At 46.6% G+C, this 16,004-nt stretch overlaps 20 non-coding genes across 20 annotated transcripts; all 20 read left to right on the top strand.

Moving 5' to 3' along the window:
• The first annotated feature begins 527 nt into the window (after positions 1 to 527).
• On the top strand, positions 528 to 600 carry Trnak-cuu. Its single transcript has one exon. It is a non-coding gene; the product is annotated as a tRNA-Lys (tRNA).
• A 321-nt stretch (positions 601 to 921) lies between these two features.
• On the top strand, positions 922 to 993 carry Trnat-agu. The gene has a single exon. It is a non-coding gene; the product is annotated as a tRNA-Thr (tRNA).
• A 542-nt stretch (positions 994 to 1,535) lies between these two features.
• On the top strand, positions 1,536 to 1,608 carry Trnar-ucg. Its single transcript has one exon. It is a non-coding gene; the product is annotated as a tRNA-Arg (tRNA).
• Positions 1,609 to 2,046: 438 nt separating this feature from the next.
• On the top strand, positions 2,047 to 2,119 carry Trnak-cuu. Its single transcript has one exon. It is a non-coding gene; the product is annotated as a tRNA-Lys (tRNA).
• A 321-nt stretch (positions 2,120 to 2,440) lies between these two features.
• Positions 2,441 to 2,512, top strand: Trnat-agu. The gene has a single exon. It is a non-coding gene; the product is annotated as a tRNA-Thr (tRNA).
• A 542-nt stretch (positions 2,513 to 3,054) lies between these two features.
• Positions 3,055 to 3,127, top strand: Trnar-ucg. Its single transcript has one exon. It is a non-coding gene; the product is annotated as a tRNA-Arg (tRNA).
• Positions 3,128 to 3,565: 438 nt separating this feature from the next.
• Trnak-cuu lies at positions 3,566 to 3,638 on the top strand. Its single transcript has one exon. It is a non-coding gene; the product is annotated as a tRNA-Lys (tRNA).
• Positions 3,639 to 3,959: 321 nt separating this feature from the next.
• On the top strand, positions 3,960 to 4,031 carry Trnat-agu. Its single transcript has one exon. It is a non-coding gene; the product is annotated as a tRNA-Thr (tRNA).
• A 545-nt stretch (positions 4,032 to 4,576) lies between these two features.
• Positions 4,577 to 4,649, top strand: Trnar-ucg. The gene has a single exon. It is a non-coding gene; the product is annotated as a tRNA-Arg (tRNA).
• A 438-nt stretch (positions 4,650 to 5,087) lies between these two features.
• Positions 5,088 to 5,160, top strand: Trnak-cuu. Its single transcript has one exon. It is a non-coding gene; the product is annotated as a tRNA-Lys (tRNA).
• Positions 5,161 to 5,481: 321 nt separating this feature from the next.
• On the top strand, positions 5,482 to 5,553 carry Trnat-agu. The gene has a single exon. It is a non-coding gene; the product is annotated as a tRNA-Thr (tRNA).
• Positions 5,554 to 6,098: 545 nt separating this feature from the next.
• On the top strand, positions 6,099 to 6,171 carry Trnar-ucg. The gene has a single exon. It is a non-coding gene; the product is annotated as a tRNA-Arg (tRNA).
• A 438-nt stretch (positions 6,172 to 6,609) lies between these two features.
• Trnak-cuu lies at positions 6,610 to 6,682 on the top strand. Its single transcript has one exon. It is a non-coding gene; the product is annotated as a tRNA-Lys (tRNA).
• Positions 6,683 to 7,003: 321 nt separating this feature from the next.
• Trnat-agu lies at positions 7,004 to 7,075 on the top strand. Its single transcript has one exon. It is a non-coding gene; the product is annotated as a tRNA-Thr (tRNA).
• Positions 7,076 to 7,617: 542 nt separating this feature from the next.
• Positions 7,618 to 7,690, top strand: Trnar-ucg. The gene has a single exon. It is a non-coding gene; the product is annotated as a tRNA-Arg (tRNA).
• A 438-nt stretch (positions 7,691 to 8,128) lies between these two features.
• On the top strand, positions 8,129 to 8,201 carry Trnak-cuu. Its single transcript has one exon. It is a non-coding gene; the product is annotated as a tRNA-Lys (tRNA).
• A 321-nt stretch (positions 8,202 to 8,522) lies between these two features.
• On the top strand, positions 8,523 to 8,594 carry Trnat-agu. The gene has a single exon. It is a non-coding gene; the product is annotated as a tRNA-Thr (tRNA).
• A 542-nt stretch (positions 8,595 to 9,136) lies between these two features.
• Positions 9,137 to 9,209, top strand: Trnar-ucg. The gene has a single exon. It is a non-coding gene; the product is annotated as a tRNA-Arg (tRNA).
• Positions 9,210 to 9,647: 438 nt separating this feature from the next.
• On the top strand, positions 9,648 to 9,720 carry Trnak-cuu. The gene has a single exon. It is a non-coding gene; the product is annotated as a tRNA-Lys (tRNA).
• Positions 9,721 to 10,041: 321 nt separating this feature from the next.
• Positions 10,042 to 10,113, top strand: Trnat-agu. The gene has a single exon. It is a non-coding gene; the product is annotated as a tRNA-Thr (tRNA).
• The last annotated feature ends 5,891 nt before the right edge of the window (positions 10,114 to 16,004 follow it).

Raw genomic sequence — 16,004 nt, 5'->3', positions numbered from 1 at the left:
AAAAAAAAAAAAAAAAAAAAAAAAAAAAAAATGGATAAGGCGTCGGACTTCGGATCCGAAGATTGCAGGTTCGAATCCTATCACGGTCGAGTTTTTCCAGTTCTGCAAAAGATGCATTCTGTTTTACTGAGTTGTTTGAGTACTACAAATCTAGTTGAAAGTTGCTGCTGTCCGCTTCCTGGCTGCAAACCGGCGTCTACCTGAAGCTCAAGCAAGACAAAGGGGTTGTGTAGCGAAATTTTCGGCACAGTGCCGATCAGGAGAGATTTTTGGAACTACTGCGTCTGACTCAGGACCCAAGAGCTGCGCCACAGGCGTCTGCGCACAGTCGAGCATGTGTGTTGAATAATGGTGCTGATAGCCACGTATCATTTCAAGTAGATTTGATGCCTTTCGGAAAATTTATTTCATTGAATAGGAATTGTAGCTCATTTGTGGCAGCAGGAAATAAGCTGTAGTCAAAAGGATCTTCCATAGATGGTCGCAGGTCGCATAAATACTGTATGGCTCGTGACGCGTTGTGTGGAGCCCGGCTAGCTCAGTCGGTAGAGCATGAGACTCTTAATCTCAGGGTCGTGGGTTCGAGCCCCACGCTGGGCGGCGCAAAATTTTGTGTCTACGCGGATGCAACCTGCGCCCCTCTCGTGAGCCTTGCGTAATGAACGTAACGGGTTACGACGATGCCTAGCTTCGTATGAATATCAGAGGAATGGTTTTTGAAGCTGAAAGTAGCTCTGAAATGAAATAAAAGTGTTGTTTTGGAATTTTAGGCGTACATCGATATCGTGTGAGATGTGTAGGAAAGCAGCAGCTGTGCTAACTAAATACAAATAATGGTCGCTAATGCGGTGCGTTTCCAGCTGAAGGGCTCCGATTGACTGGTCCATAAGATTGAAGTACCCGAAATGTGAACTAGGCGGCGCCTCCTTAGCTCAGTGGCAGAGCGCTGGTCTAGTAAACCAGAGGTCGTGAGTTCGATCCTCACAGGAGGCAAAAGAATTTTGTAACAGCCCCTTCTAACGTAGATCTTTCGAAAAAAGCGGTCAAGGATATAAAAAATTATGAATGGGTTCGGTATTTAAGAAATGCTCTCGCAAATGAATAGTGCGAATGGTGCTATTAAAGTAGGCACCAGAAACTGCTGCTTTTGGCAGTCTCCGGAGAATGCCGACGTGGAATACTTAGTTCTTGTGATGTATTTTCTACCCCTGGTAGAGACCCTCGCGGTTGTCGTCGTCGTCGGCGCCGCCGCCGCTTTGGTAATAGAGGCAACTCGCCATTGTATGACATAGGGTGAGGCACCTTCTGCAAGCGACTGAGATGGCAGTAAGCAATTGAAGCTGATTTGCAACCTCTTGTTTGATCAGCGTCACAAGGGCTTGAATGTAACTTGCGATGGGACACAGCAAGAAGTAGCGTCGCCTTTTTAGTACTGAAATTGGAGATGGAGAATTGCGTCAAAGATGGGAAATTCATTCCGGCAAGCGTACAAATGGCGACAATGAGGTGTGTGTGGGGAAGCATATTGCGCCAGTGACCGTGTGGCCTAATGGATAAGGCGTCGGACTTCGGATCCGAAGATTGCAGGTTCGAATCCTATCACGGTCGAGTTTTTCCAGTTCTGCAAAAGATGCATTCTGTTTTACTGAGTTGTTTGAGTACTACAAATCTAGTTGAAAGTTGCTGCTGTCCGCTTCCTGGCTGCAAACCGGCGTCTACCTGAAGCTCAAGCAAGACAAAGGGGTTGTGTAGCGAAATTTTCGGCACAGTGCCGATCAGGAGAGATTTTTGGAACTACTGCGTCTGACTCAGGACCCAAGAGCTGCGCCACAGGCGTCTGCGCACAGTCGAGCATGTGTGTTGAATAATGGTGCTGATAGCCACGTATCATTTCAAGTAGATTTGATGCCTTTCGGAAAATTTATTTCATTGAATAGGAATTGTAGCTCATTTGTGGCAGCAGGAAATAAGCTGTAGTCAAAAGGATCTTCCATAGATGGTCGCAGGTCGCATAAATACTGTATGGCTCGTGACGCGTTGTGTGGAGCCCGGCTAGCTCAGTCGGTAGAGCATGAGACTCTTAATCTCAGGGTCGTGGGTTCGAGCCCCACGCTGGGCGGCGCAAAATTTTGTGTCTACGCGGATGCAACCTGCGCCCCTCTCGTGAGCCTTGCGTAATGAACGTAACGGGTTACGACGATGCCTAGCTTCGTATGAATATCAGAGGAATGGTTTTTGAAGCTGAAAGTAGCTCTGAAATGAAATAAAAGTGTTGTTTTGGAATTTTAGGCGTACATCGATATCGTGTGAGATGTGTAGGAAAGCAGCAGCTGTGCTAACTAAATACAAATAATGGTCGCTAATGCGGTGCGTTTCCAGCTGAAGGGCTCCGATTGACTGGTCCATAAGATTGAAGTACCCGAAATGTGAACTAGGCGGCGCCTCCTTAGCTCAGTGGCAGAGCGCTGGTCTAGTAAACCAGAGGTCGTGAGTTCGATCCTCACAGGAGGCAAAAGAATTTTGTAACAGCCCCTTCTAACGTAGATCTTTCGAAAAAAGCGGTCAAGGATATAAAAAATTATGAATGGGTTCGGTATTTAAGAAATGCTCTCGCAAATGAATAGTGCGAATGGTGCTATTAAAGTAGGCACCAGAAACTGCTGCTTTTGGCAGTCTCCGGAGAATGCCGACGTGGAATACTTAGTTCTTGTGATGTATTTTCTACCCCTGGTAGAGACCCTCGCGGTTGTCGTCGTCGTCGGCGCCGCCGCCGCTTTGGTAATAGAGGCAACTCGCCATTGTATGACATAGGGTGAGGCACCTTCTGCAAGCGACTGAGATGGCAGTAAGCAATTGAAGCTGATTTGCAACCTCTTGTTTGATCAGCGTCACAAGGGCTTGAATGTAACTTGCGATGGGACACAGCAAGAAGTAGCGTCGCCTTTTTAGTACTGAAATTGGAGATGGAGAATTGCGTCAAAGATGGGAAATTCATTCCGGCAAGCGTACAAATGGCGACAATGAGGTGTGTGTGGGGAAGCATATTGCGCCAGTGACCGTGTGGCCTAATGGATAAGGCGTCGGACTTCGGATCCGAAGATTGCAGGTTCGAATCCTATCACGGTCGAGTTTTTCCAGTTCTGCAAAAGATGCATTCTGTTTTACTGAGTTGTTTGAGTACTACAAATCTAGTTGAAAGTTGCTGCTGTCCGCTTCCTGGCTGCAAACCGGCGTCTACCTGAAGCTCAAGCAAGACAAAGGGGTTGTGTAGCGAAATTTTCGGCACAGTGCCGATCAGGAGAGATTTTTGGAACTACTGCGTCTGACTCAGGACCCAAGAGCTGCGCCACAGGCGTCTGCGCACAGTCGAGCATGTGTGTTGAATAATGGTGCTGATAGCCACGTATCATTTCAAGTAGATTTGATGCCTTTCGGAAAATTTATTTCATTGAATAGGAATTGTAGCTCATTTGTGGCAGCAGGAAATAAGCTGTAGTCAAAAGGATCTTCCATAGATGGTCGCAGGTCGCATAAATACTGTATGGCTCGTGACGCGTTGTGTGGAGCCCGGCTAGCTCAGTCGGTAGAGCATGAGACTCTTAATCTCAGGGTCGTGGGTTCGAGCCCCACGCTGGGCGGCGCAAAATTTTGTGTCTACGCGGATGCAACCTGCGCCCCTCTCGTGAGCCTTGCGTAATGAACGTAACGGGTTACGACGATGCCTAGCTTCGTATGAATATCAGAGGAATGGTTTTTGAAGCTGAAAGTAGCTCTGAAATGAAATAAAAGTGTTGTTTTGGAATTTTAGGCGTACATCGATATCGTGTGAGATGTGTAGGAAAGCAGCAGCTGTGCTAACTAAATACAAATAATGGTCGCTAATGCGGTGCGTTTCCAGCTGAAGGGCTCCGATTGACTGGTCCATAAGATTGAAGTACCCGAAATGTGAACTAGGCGGCGCCTCCTTAGCTCAGTGGCAGAGCGCTGGTCTAGTAAACCAGAGGTCGTGAGTTCGATCCTCACAGGAGGCAAAAGAATTTTGTAACAGCCCCTTCTAACGTAGATCTTTCGAAAAAAGCGGTCAAGGATATAAAAAATTATGAATGGGTTCGGTATTTAAGAAATGCTCTCGCAAATGAATAGTGCGAATGGTGCTATTAAAGTAGGCACCAGAAACTGCTGCTTTTGGCAGTCTCCGGAGAATGCCGACGTGGAATACTTAGTTCTTGTGATGTATTTTCTACCCCTGGTAGAGACCCTCGCGGTTGTCGTCGTCGTCGTCGGCGCCGCCGCCGCTTTGGTAATAGAGGCAACTCGCCATTGTATGACATAGGGTGAGGCACCTTCTGCAAGCGACTGAGATGGCAGTAAGCAATTGAAGCTGATTTGCAACCTCTTGTTTGATCAGCGTCACAAGGGCTTGAATGTAACTTGCGATGGGACACAGCAAGAAGTAGCGTCGCCTTTTTAGTACTGAAATTGGAGATGGAGAATTGCGTCAAAGATGGGAAATTCATTCCGGCAAGCGTACAAATGGCGACAATGAGGTGTGTGTGGGGAAGCATATTGCGCCAGTGACCGTGTGGCCTAATGGATAAGGCGTCGGACTTCGGATCCGAAGATTGCAGGTTCGAATCCTGTCACGGTCGAGTTTTTCCAGTTCTGCAAAAGATGCATGCTGTTTTACTGAGTTGTTTGAGTACTACAAATCTAGTTGAAAGTTGCTGCTGTCCGCTTCCTGGCTGCAAACCGGCGTCTACCTGAAGCTCAAGCAAGACAAAGGGGTTGTGTAGCGAAATTTTCGGCACAGTGCCGATCAGGAGAGATTTTTGGAACTACTGCGTCTGACTCAGGACCCAAGAGCTGCGCCACAGGCGTCTGCGCACAGTCGAGCATGTGTGTTGAATAATGGTGCTGATAGCCACGTATCATTTCAAGTAGATTTGATGCCTTTCGGAAAATTTATTTCATTGAATAGGAATTGTAGCTCATTTGTGGCAGCAGGAAATAAGCTGTAGTCAAAAGGATCTTCCATAGATGGTCGCAGGTCGCATAAATACTGTATGGCTCGTGACGCGTTGTGTGGAGCCCGGCTAGCTCAGTCGGTAGAGCATGAGACTCTTAATCTCAGAGTCGTGGGTTCGAGCCCCACGCTGGGCGGCGCAAAATTTTGTGTCTACGCGGATGCAACCTGCGCCCCTCTCGTGAGCCTTGCGTAATGAACGTAACGGGTTACGACGATGCCTAGCTTCGTATGAATATCAGAGGAATGGTTTTTGAAGCTGAAAGTAGCTCTGAAATGAAATAAAAGTGTTGTTTTGGAATTTTAGGCGTACATCGATATCGTGTGAGATGTGTAGGAAAGCAGCAGCTGTGCTAACTAAATACAAATAATGGTCGCTAATGCGGTGCGTTTCCAGCTGAAGGGCTCCGATTGACTGGTCCATAAGATTGAAGTACCCGAAATATGAACTAGGCGGCGCCTCCTTAGCTCAGTGGCAGAGCGCTGGTCTAGTAAACCAGAGGTCGTGAGTTCGATCCTCACAGGAGGCAAAAGAATTTTGTAACAGCCCCTTCTAACGTAGATCTTTCGAAAAAAGCGGTCAAGGATATAAAAAATTATGAATGGGTTCGGTATTTAAGAAATGCTCTCGCAAATGAATAGTGCGAATGGTGCTATTAAAGTAGGCACCAGAAACTGCTGCTTTTGGCAGTCTCCGGAGAATGCCGACGTGGAATACTTAGTTCTTGTGATGTATTTTCTACCCCTGGTAGAGACCCTCGCGGTTGTCGTCGTCGTCGTCGGCGCCGCCGCCGCTTTGGTAATAGAGGCAACTCGCCATTGTATGACATAGGGTGAGGCACCTTCTGCAAGCGACTGAGATGGCAGTAAGCAATTGAAGCTGATTTGCAACCTCTTGTTTGATCAGCGTCACAAGGGCTTGAATGTAACTTGCGATGGGACACAGCAAGAAGTAGCGTCGCCTTTTTAGTACTGAAATTGGAGATGGAGAATTGCGTCAAAGATGGGAAATTCATTCCGGCAAGCGTACAAATGGCGACAATGAGGTGTGTGTGGGGAAGCATATTGCGCCAGTGACCGTGTGGCCTAATGGATAAGGCGTCGGACATCGGATCCGAAGATTGCAGGTTCGAATCCTGTCACGGTCGAGTTTTTCCAGTTCTGCAAAAGATGCATGCTGTTTTACTGAGTTGTTTGAGTACTACAAATCTAGTTGAAAGTTGCTGCTGTCCGCTTCCTGGCTGCAAACCGGCGTCTACCTGAAGCTCAAGCAAGACAAAGGGGTTGTGTAGCGAAATTTTCGGCACAGTGCCGATCAGGAGAGATTTTTGGAACTACTGCGTCTGACTCAGGACCCAAGAGCTGCGCCACAGGCGTCTGCGCACAGTCGAGCATGTGTGTTGAATAATGGTGCTGATAGCCACGTATCATTTCAAGTAGATTTGATGCCTTTCGGAAAATTTATTTCATTGAATAGGAATTGTAGCTCATTTGTGGCAGCAGGAAATAAGCTGTAGTCAAAAGGATCTTCCATAGATGGTCGCAGGTCGCATAAATACTGTATGGCTCGTGACGCGTTGTGTGGAGTCCGGCTAGCTCAGTCGGTAGAGCATGAGACTCTTAATCTCAGAGTCGTGGGTTCGAGTCCCACGCTGGGCGGCGCAAAATTTTGTGTCTACGCGGATGCAACCTGCGCCCCTCTCGTGAGCCTTGCGTAATGAACGTAACGGGTTACGACGATGCCTAGCTTCGTATGAATATCAGAGGAATGGTTTTTGAAGCTGAAAGTAGCTCTGAAATGAAATAAAAGTGTTGTTTTGGAATTTTAGGCGTACATCGATATCGTGTGAGATGTGTAGGAAAGCAGCAGCTGTGCTAACTAAATACAAATAATAGTCGCTAATGCGGTGCGTTTCCAGCTGAAGGGCTCCGATTGACTGGTCCATAAGATTGAAGTACCCGAAATGTGAACTAGGCGGCGCCTCCTTAGCTCAGTGGCAGAGCGCTGGTCTAGTAAACCAGAGGTCGTGAGTTCGATCCTCACAGGAGGCAAAAGAATTTTGTAACAGCCCCTTCTAACGTAGATCTTTCGAAAAAAGCGGTCAAGGATATAAAAAATTATGAATGGGTTCGGTATTTAAGAAATGCTCTCGCAAATGAATAGTGCGAATGGTGCTATTAAAGTAGGCACCAGAAACTGCTGCTTTTGGCAGTCTCCGGAGAATGCCGACGTGGAATACTTAGTTCTTGTGATGTATTTTCTACCCCTGGTAGAGACCCTCGCGGTTGTCGTCGTCGTCGGCGCCGCCGCCGCTTTGGTAATAGAGGCAACTCGCCATTGTATGACATAGGGTGAGGCACCTTCTGCAAGCGACTGAGATGGCAGTAAGCAATTGAAGCTGATTTGCAACCTCTTGTTTGATCAGCGTCACAAGGGCTTGAATGTAACTTGCGATGGGACACAGCAAGAAGTAGCGTCGCCTTTTTAGTACTGAAATTGGAGATGGAGAATTGCGTCAAAGATGGGAAATTCATTCCGGCAAGCGTACAAATGGCGACAATGAGGTGTGTGTGGGGAAGCATATTGCGCCAGTGACCGTGTGGCCTAATGGATAAGGCGTCGGACTTCGGATCCGAAGATTGCAGGTTCGAATCCTGTCACGGTCGAGTTTTTCCAGTTCTGCAAAAGATGCATGCTGTTTTACTGAGTTGTTTGAGTACTACAAATCTAGTTGAAAGTTGCTGCTGTCCGCTTCCTGGCTGCAAACCGGCGTCTACCTGAAGCTCAAGCAAGACAAAGGGGTTGTGTAGCGAAATTTTCGGCACAGTGCCGATCAGGAGAGATTTTTGGAACTACTGCGTCTGACTCAGGACCCAAGAGCTGCGCCACAGGCGTCTGCGCACAGTCGAGCATGTGTGTTGAATAATGGTGCTGATAGCCACGTATCATTTCAAGTAGATTTGATGCCTTTCGGAAAATTTATTTCATTGAATAGGAATTGTAGCTCATTTGTGGCAGCAGGAAATAAGCTGTAGTCAAAAGGATCTTCCATAGATGGTCGCAGGTCGCATAAATACTGTATGGCTCGTGACGCGTTGTGTGGAGCCCGGCTAGCTCAGTCGGTAGAGCATGAGACTCTTAATCTCAGGGTCGTGGGTTCGAGCCCCACGCTGGGCGGCGCAAAATTTTGTGTCTACGCGGATGCAACCTGCGCCCCTCTCGTGAGCCTTGCGTAATGAACGTAACGGGTTACGACGATGCCTAGCTTCGTATGAATATCAGAGGAATGGTTTTTGAAGCTGAAAGTAGCTCTGAAATGAAATAAAAGTGTTGTTTTGGAATTTTAGGCGTACATCGATATCGTGTGAGATGTGTAGGAAAGCAGCAGCTGTGCTAACTAAATACAAATAATGGTCGCTAATGCGGTGCGTTTCCAGCTGAAGGGCTCCGATTGACTGGTCCATAAGATTGAAGTACCCGAAATGTGCACTAGGCGGCGCCTCCTTAGCTCAGTGGCAGAGCGCTGGTCTAGTAAACCAGAGGTCGTGAGTTCGATCCTCACAGGAGGCAAAAGAATTTTGTAACAGCCCCTTCTAACGTAGATCTTTCGAAAAAAGCGGTCAAGGATATAAAAAATTATGAATGGGTTCGGTATTTAAGAAATGCTCTCGCAAATGAATAGTGCGAATGGTGCTATTAAAGTAGGCACCAGAAACTGCTGCTTTTGGCAGTCTCCGGAGAATGCCGACGTGGAATACTTAGTTCTTGTGATGTATTTTCTACCCCTGGTAGAGACCCTCGCGGTTGTCGTCGTCGTCGGCGCCGCCGCCGCTTTGGTAATAGAGGCAACTCGCCATTGTATGACATAGGGTGAGGCACCTTCTGCAAGCGACTGAGATGGCAGTAAGCAATTGAAGCTGATTTGCAACCTCTTGTTTGATCAGCGTCACAAGGGCTTGAATGTAACTTGCGATGGGACACAGCAAGAAGTAGCGTCGCCTTTTTAGTACTGAAATTGGAGATGGAGAATTGCGTCAAAGATGGGAAATTCATTCCGGCAAGCGTACAAATGGCGACAATGAGGTGTGTGTGGGGAAGCATATTGCGCCAGTGACCGTGTGGCCTAATGGATAAGGCGTCGGACTTCGGATCCGAAGATTGCAGGTTCGAATCCTGTCACGGTCGAGTTTTTCCAGTTCTGCAAAAGATGCATGCTGTTTTACTGAGTTGTTTGAGTACTACAAATCTAGTTGAAAGTTGCTGCTGTCCGCTTCCTGGCTGCAAACCGGCGTCTACCTGAAGCTCAAGCAAGACAAAGGGGTTGTGTAGCGAAATTTTCGGCACAGTGCCGATCAGGAGAGATTTTTGGAACTACTGCGTCTGACTCAGGACCCAAGAGCTGCGCCACAGGCGTCTGCGCACAGTCGAGCATGTGTGTTGAATAATGGTGCTGATAGCCACGTATCATTTCAAGTAGATTTGATGCCTTTCGGAAAATTTATTTCATTGAATAGGAATTGTAGCTCATTTGTGGCAGCAGGAAATAAGCTGTAGTCAAAAGGATCTTCCATAGATGGTCGCAGGTCGCATAAATACTGTATGGCTCGTGACGCGTTGTGTGGAGCCCGGCTAGCTCAGTCGGTAGAGCATGAGACTCTTAATCTCAGGGTCGTGGGTTCGAGCCCCACGCTGGGCGGCGCAAAATTTTGTGTCTACGCGGATGCAACCTGCGCCCCTCTCGTGAGCCTTGCGTAATGAACGTAACGGGTTACGACGATGCCTAGCTTCGTATGAATATCAGAGGAATGGTTTTTGAAGCTGAAAGTAGCTCTGAAATGAAATAAAAGTGTTGTTTTGGAATTTTAGGCGTACATCGATATCGTGTGAGATGTGTAGGAAAGCAGCAGCTGTGCTAACTAAATACAAATAATGGTCGCTAATGCGGTGCGTTTCCAGCTGAAGGGCTCCGATTGACTGGTCCATAAGATTGAAGTACCCGAAATGTGCACTAGGCGGCGCCTCCTTAGCTCAGTGGCAGAGCGCTGGTCTAGTAAACCAGAGGTCGTGAGTTCGATCCTCACAGGAGGCAAAAGAATTTTGTAACAGCCCCTTCTAACGTAGATCTTTCGAAAAAAGCGGTCAAGGATATAAAAAATTATGAATGGGTTCGGTATTTAAGAAATGCTCTCGCAAATGAATAGTGCGAATGGTGCTATTAAAGTAGGCACCAGAAACTGCTGCTTTTGGCAGTCTCCGGAGAATGCCGACGTGGAATACTTAGTTCTTGTGATGTATTTTCTACCCCTGGTAGAGACCCTCGCGGTTGTCGTCGTCGTCGTCGACGCCGCCGCCGCTTTGGTAATAGAGGCAACTCGCCATTGTATGACATAGGGTGAGGCACCTTCTGCAAGCGACTGAGATGGCAGTAAGCAATTGAAGCTGATTTGCAACCTCTTGTTTGATCAGCGTCACAAGGGCTTGAATGTAACTTGCGATGGGACACAGCAAGAAGTAGCGTCGCCTTTTTAGTACTGAAATTGGAGATGGAGAATTGCGTCAAAGATGGGAAATTCATTCCGGCAAGCGTACAAATGGCGACAATGAGGTGTGTGTGGGGAAGCATATTGCGCCAGTGACCGTGTGGCCTAATGGATAGTTCCGCTTGCGACGCCGTGCAGGTCGCACGTGTTGTGCCTTCGCTCCGCAATAGCGTGTGCAAGCCGTGACTACTTTCGTTGTTTACGTTGTTTGCTAGATTTGCTGTCTTGTGTTTCCGTCACTTCACTTCGCTTTTAGTGTTTTGTGTCGTTCTGTGTTAGCGGTCTCGACCGTTTAATAAGTGGATATGTCGTCCAGGTTGTTCCCAAGGAAATGTACTCTGTGTTTCGAATTTGACAAGTCTACACGTCATGTTCAACCGAGTTCCATGGAAGTTCACGATTTCATAGTGGATGTCATTGGTATTACGTCTGACCAGGTTCATACTGCCTATTACGACACAGATCTCTACTGTTTCTTCGTCAAGTTGTTAAACCCTGTGTTACTGGAGAGGATTCTGTTAAAACATGGTAGCAGAGCTGAGTTCCGTCATCGTGACGCCTCGGTGAGTACTGTTCTCATATCCAATGCTGATGTAGAATATAAAAATGTCCGTGTGTACAACCTGCCGCCGGAAGTTGAAAACTGTTATTTACGTGAGATTTTGACGAAGTATGGGGAGGTCAAGCAAATCCGTAACGAACGTTGGTCTAGTCAACATCGGTTACAGTGTTTTAGTGGCGTCCGGTCAGTCGAAATGCACGTCAAGCAAGATATCCCCTCCCATCTTATTGTTTGTGGGTATAAAGTGCATGTCACGTACAGTGGGCAACCAGGCACATGCTTTATTTGTAACGAAACTGGCCACTTGCGTACGAACTACCCTAAACGTGTCTTTGTTCTCAAAAGTACTTTGGACCAGCGTAGAAAATTGACATTGGCCGATCTTGTTAGGGAGGCCCCAATCACGGCCATCGAACGCCCTAGTGATAGTGAAATATTGCCCCTGGAGCCTGGTTTGCCTGTTGCCGACTTTCCACCCTTTCCTTCAAAACCGGTTACAGATCCGCCTGCTTCCAAATCTGACGTGCAGCTGCTGAGCCACAAACGGCGACGAACGTGTGATGATGATAGTCCGGACGAAGATCTCCAGGACTTAGAACATGACGTCCCGAAAGAGATGCCGGTTACGGTTACTAACTCACGTTTTTCTGAACCGTCGCACGCAGCTGTCGACGTTGCGGCTATTGACGTCATTCCGAGTGACGTACAGGCAGCTTTGGCATCACAACAGCCGAGCCCGCCGCCTGAAGTCGCGACGTCACCACAGGACGAATCACAACAAGCGCGTGCTCCCGATAAGCATAACGAGGAAGGCAGTATTTGTGTACAAACTGAAGGAAGTCAAAGTCCGTCTACAAACAAACACGAAGTTCGTGCTAGTGACAACAAACAAACTTGTCCACCTTCTGAGTCAGTTCTTTCTGCAGATCAGATGGCTGAGGCGTCACATCACGTTATGGACTGCGAAGTCACTCAGGACCCTCCCACGCCTCCGTCTGCCGATGTGTTCCCTAGCAGAGCACGTAGTAGGACCAAAGTTCAACCGAACGTCAACGCAGTACGGAAGAAAAACAAACCCAACGATACCCAAGTGACTGTTCGTGATCCTCCCGACAATGCAGACCATTCCGAAGTTTCTATGCCCTTGTAATGCGACCAGTGTTCTTTAGTGACCCTTTCCGTACCTCACTGTACTAATGGCACAAGCGTACAAATTCGTCTCCCTGAACATAAATAAGATTCGATCTGATCTCAAAATTGCGGCCCTACAGCAGTTTCTATACGAATCTGACGCTGATATTGTGTTGTTACAGGAAGTTACTGTTTTGAATCTCTTCATCTCTGGTTTTAAAACCATATCAAACGTTGCTCCTGAGGAAAGTACAGGTACCGCACTTTTAATACGGGAAGGTATTCCAGTTGGGGAGATCGAGTTTTTAGATTCCGGTCGAGGAGTGGGCTGTAAAATTTTTGATGTCACCCTTGTTAACTTATATGCCCCGTCAGGCAACAGCAACAAATTCGAACGGTCACGTTTTTATAAGGAGGATGTTACGTATCTGTTGCGGGGAAGTCCTCAAAACCTGATAATAGGAGGTGACTTTAACTGTGTTCTACGTAAAAACGATCAGTCCCCTAATTTTAACTACTGTAAAGAACTGCACGAGCTCGTTAAGAATATTAAGCTGAAAGATGCTTGGGAACTGAAGTATCCTACTTTAGTTAAATTCACTTTTTTCACCGTTACTTCATGCAGCCGTCTGGATAGAATTTATCTATCGGACTGTATCAGTGACCGACTCCTAGCGGTTGACGTAATCCCGGCTAGTTTTACCGACCATTGCGCTGTTGCGGCAACAGTTCACTTAAATCGACAGCCTACCAAATTATTTCGTTCCCCGTGGATGTTAACCATATCGCATCTGGCGGACGCTGAATTATTTGACGTTATCAGACATGTGTGGGAAACTTGTTTGCGTTCCATCACTTTTTATCCGACTAAAGCGATGTGGTGGACCACTGTTGCCAAACCAAAGCTTCGAAAAAGTCTCATTTATTATAGTGCTCAGAAAGCACGCGCCTGCAAGAAGACCTTTGAGTTTTACTACACTGTGTTGCGACAATTGTATGATTCATCCACTGCGACCAACACTAACTTTCCATCAATTCAACGTGTCAAGGCTAAACTTGTCAGCTTGAAGCGTCAACAATTGGAAGGTCTGCAAGTTAAATCCAAACCTAAATCTGTTTTAGCCGACGAAATGACATCTATGTACCATTTATTCAAGCATTTATCACGCCGCCGCCGGGCTTTCATTGATGTTTTGGAAAGAGATAATGGGGAATTACTCTCTACTCAAGCGGCCATTATTAGTGAAATTCACCAACATTTCCAACGACTGTATTCCAGTGAGATTGTCAATGTACCTGCTGTCAGTGCGGTGGTCAATGTTTTTGATAGGGCGATTAGTCCTGCTGACAATGTCGACTTTTTATCGGATTTCACTCCCGAGGAAGTTTTAGCCTTGATCTCCAAGTCGCCTTCCTTTAAATCGCCTGGTCCTGATGGTTTGCCCAAGGAATTTTATACCAAATTCTGGAATGTCCTTGGTGGTACTTTTACTGAAATTGTTAATGAAGTCATGAGTGGTGGTCCTCTTCCTGCCGACTTGAAAGTGGGTAGAATTGTTTTAGTCCCGAAGAGAACTGGTCACAAGCGAGTTGATAATCTCCGTCCAATCACATTATTGAACTTTGATTATAAAACGATTGCCCGAGCGATTAATAGCAGAATGACCCCCATCCTTGGGAAAGTTATTCATTCACATCAGACTTGCCTTCCAGGGAGATCCATTATGACTCCGGTTGCAGAGTACAGAGACGTTATTTCAGTAGCGGCCGTAACCAACATCAAATGTGCTTTCCTTTTTCTTGACTTTTGCAAAGCTTTTGACCGCGTTAGTCATCACTATTTAGAACGCATCCTGCAACGAATTGGACTCGAAGAACGAGCTGTGGCAGTCATTCGGAATATGATAACCGGCATTACTGCTAGGATCACAGTTAACGGTCAGCTGACACAAGCTGTTAGCATACGACGCGGTGTACCGCAAGGCAGTCCGTTGTCGATGTCGCTCTTTGTTTTGTCGCTCGAGCCATTTCTGAAGAGATTGTGTCTCACATTAAGTGGCCTTTCTGTCTTAGGGAGCAATCTTACTGTGAGGGCTTACGCCGATGATGTTGCTGTTATCCTACGTCATGAGTCTGAAGTGGCCCAATTGCGGGCTGAGATTGATACTTACAGCACTGCTTCTGGGGCGAAACTCAGTGAGGGTAAATGTAAGGTTCTACGCTTACGGGGCTTCGAATCTCTTGCTATACCGTGGGCGCAGATCGTCGAACAACATGTTGCTCTGGGAATCATCATCGATAGGTGTCCCTTACGTATGGCAGCTAAAAACTGGAAACTTACTGCCAATCGAATACAGGGAGCTATAGTGGAAAACACATGGCGATCGACAAATATCCTCCAGAAGATCAGGATTTTGAATACATACATACTCTGTAAAGCTTATTATGTCGCTCAGGTGTTCCCTCTTCCCACAATGCAAGCCCATAAGATCATGCGTTTGTCCAGCAGGTTTGTGTGGCTCGGTCATATTTTTAAGTTAACCTATACCACACTGTCTAAGTCAGTGCAAGCTGGGGGCCTGCAACTCAATGATATCCGTCGAAAGGCGACAGCACTCTATATAAAACGAACAACTGCGATAATTACCACGATGCCCCATACTATCACATCGAAGCTGTTTCGCATTGTTCGCCCTAAATGTATGAAACCGCCAATTGACATCGGTAAACTCAACTTTCAATTGCAACATGTCGGTGTTTATTACCTCGAAATTAGTTACTTAGGTGACAGTGTTTTCACAAGTCCTTGTCTCACGACAGTGTTCTTACTTGCTCAGTGGCAGAAGTACGAAGCTCCAACTACAATTGAAATGCACTACCCAAGAATCGTCTGGACGGCAGTGTGGACCAATATTACTCTAAAAATTCATTCCTCCGATGTGATTTCCGCCTTGTATAAAGTTGTCCACAATCTTGTTCCAACCAACGAAAAACTCAACCGCATTGGCTTAAGTGCTACTGACAACTGCCTCAAATGTGGATTCGTTGACACTCTGAGGCACAGGTTTACTTGCTGCGGGCATCAGTTCAACTGGCATTGGGTGCGGAAACGATTGGCGCTGCTCACACGTAACACTGAAAGTCTTTATACAACTGATATCCTCCTCTGGCCTGATACACGGTATTACCCCACAACGAAAAACAATACTGTTATGTGGATGCTGGGTCATTTTGTCAATTACGTCATCACTAACCACGGAGAAGACAATATTACTGCCTTTACTGCTTATATGGAAACGGCATATTGGCGAAGAAACCAGTTCCCGCACATTAAAAGGGATTTTGGAAACATGTTAAAAATACTGTTTGAGAAACAGGGAATTGGGTGATTCTAAAGTCAATCCGCCATTACTGTTAACATTTCCACGGTGAAGTTCCCAAGTACAAGCGAACACTGAATACTATTTTCGTTATCGTTTCACCTATGGCGCTTGAAGAACCTGAAGTTTTCTTTTCTTTCTTATTCCTCATTATTTGTTTTTTGCGGGAAGAGACATTTTTTTTTTCCTTGTTTTGAGAGAGATTTCTATTTTGCGTTGCACTTATATTACAAAGAAGACGAGGCAATGAACTCCTTGTAATCCGGAAGAACCAGTATTCTTTTTGTGTACTGTTGTACGACGCCAGTGAATCTGGAGACTTTGATTTCTTTTGACTATAGCTGATGAAGCTCGCCAAGGACGGCAT

The sequence above is a fragment of the Schistocerca piceifrons genome, unplaced genomic scaffold (genome assembly GCF_021461385.2).
Source record: "Schistocerca piceifrons isolate TAMUIC-IGC-003096 unplaced genomic scaffold, iqSchPice1.1 HiC_scaffold_1772, whole genome shotgun sequence".
In the NCBI taxonomy this organism is placed as follows: domain Eukaryota; kingdom Metazoa; phylum Arthropoda; class Insecta; order Orthoptera; family Acrididae; genus Schistocerca; species Schistocerca piceifrons.
This window is presented reverse-complemented; position numbering and strand designations above follow the sequence as displayed.